The sequence below is a fragment of the Hyla sarda genome, unplaced genomic scaffold, assembly GCF_029499605.1.
Source record: "Hyla sarda isolate aHylSar1 unplaced genomic scaffold, aHylSar1.hap1 scaffold_592, whole genome shotgun sequence".
NCBI classification, from domain to species: Eukaryota; Metazoa; Chordata; class Amphibia; order Anura; family Hylidae; genus Hyla; species Hyla sarda.
Genome location: NW_026610606.1, coordinates 111,667 through 113,819, shown reverse-complemented (window position 1 = coordinate 113,819; position 2,153 = coordinate 111,667).

Sequence of the window (2,153 nt, the reverse complement as noted above, 5' to 3'; positions counted from 1 at the left end):
GAATACAATCTAACAGCATAAATTTTAAATCTCTTTCTTGGTGGAGTGCTTCCACAAAATGTTTAGATACCGGAAGGTCCATACGTTTTTTTTCTTATAGTAAACCGATGATGATTGAATGTCGTCTTGAAGTCCCATGTGGTCTCCCCTACATAAAGGAGACCACATGGGCAAATCAAGACGTAGATCACAAATTTAGAAAAACAAGTTAAATAATGTTTTAAATGGTAGGTTTTTCCTGTTTGGGGATGTGTAAAGCAAGGACCCTTATTCATATAACTACAGTTGACACACTGTCTACCCGAATATCACTTACTGTATATGACCCCTATATCACTTACTGTATATGACCCCTATATCACTTACTGTATATGACCCCTATATCACTTACTGTATATGACCCCTATATCACTTACTGTATATGACCCCTATATCACTTACTGTATATGACCCCTATATCGCTTACTGTATATGATTCCTATATCACTTACTGTATATGACCCCTATATCACTTACTGTATATGAATCCTATATCACTTACTGTATATGACCCCTATATCACTTACTGTATATGACCCCTATATCACTTACTGTATATGATTCCTATATCACTTAATGACCACCTATATCACTCTACTCGTATATGACCCCTATTAATCACTTACTGTATATGACCCCTATATCACTTACTGTATATGACCCCTATATCACTTACTGTATATGACCCCTATATCACTTACTGTATATGACCCCTATATCACTTACTGTATATGACCCCTATATCACTTACTGTATATGACCCCTATATCACTTACTGTATATGACCCCTATATCACTTACTGTATATGACCCCTATATCACTTACTGTATATGACCCCTATATCACTTACTGTATATGACCCCTATATCACTTACTGTATATGACCCCTATATCACTTACTGTATATGACTCCTATATCACTTACTGTATATGACCCCTATATCACTTACTGTATATGACCTCCTATATCACTTACTGTATATGACCCCTATATCACTTACTGTATATGACTCCCTATATCACTTACTGTATATGACCCCTATATCACTTACTGTATATGACCCCTATATCACTTACTGTATATGACCCCTATATCACTTACTGTATATGACCCCTATATCACTTACTGTATATGACCCCTATATCGCTTACTGTATATGATTCCTATATCACTTACTGTATATGATCCCTATATCACTTACTGTATATGTCCCCTATATCACTTACTGTATATGACCCCTATATCACTTACTGTATATGACCCCTATATCACTTACTGTATATGACCTCTTATATCACTTACTGTATATGACCCCTATATCACTTACTGTATATGACCCCTATATCACTTACTGTATATGACCCCTATATCACTTACTGTATATGACCCCTATATCACTTACTGTATATGACCCTTATATCACTTACTGTATATGTCCCCTATATCACTTACTGTATATGTCTCTATATCACTTACTGTATATGACCCCTATATCACTTACTGTATATGACTCCTATATCACTTACTGTATATGACCCCTATATCACTTACTGTATATGACCCCTATATCACTTACTGTATATGACCCCTATATCACTTACTTTATATGACCCCTATATCACTTACTGTATATGACCACTATATCACTTACTGTATATGACCCCTATATCACTTACTGTATATGACCCCTATATCACTTACTGTATATGACCCCTATATCACTTACTGTATATGACCCCTATATCAATTACTGTATATGACCCCTATATCACTTACTGTATATGACCCCTATATCACTTACTGTATATGACCCCTATATCACTTACTGTATATGTCTCTTATATCACTTACTGTATATGACCCCTATATCACTTACTGTATATGATCCCTATATCACTTACTGTATATGACCCCTATATCACTTCCTGTATATGACCCCTATATCACTTACTGTATATGACCCCTATATCACTTACTGTATATGACCCCTATATCATTTACTGTATATGACCCCTATATCAATTACTGTATATGACCCCTATATCAATTACTGTATATGACCCCTATATCACTTACTGTATATGATCCCCTATATCACTTACTGTATATGTC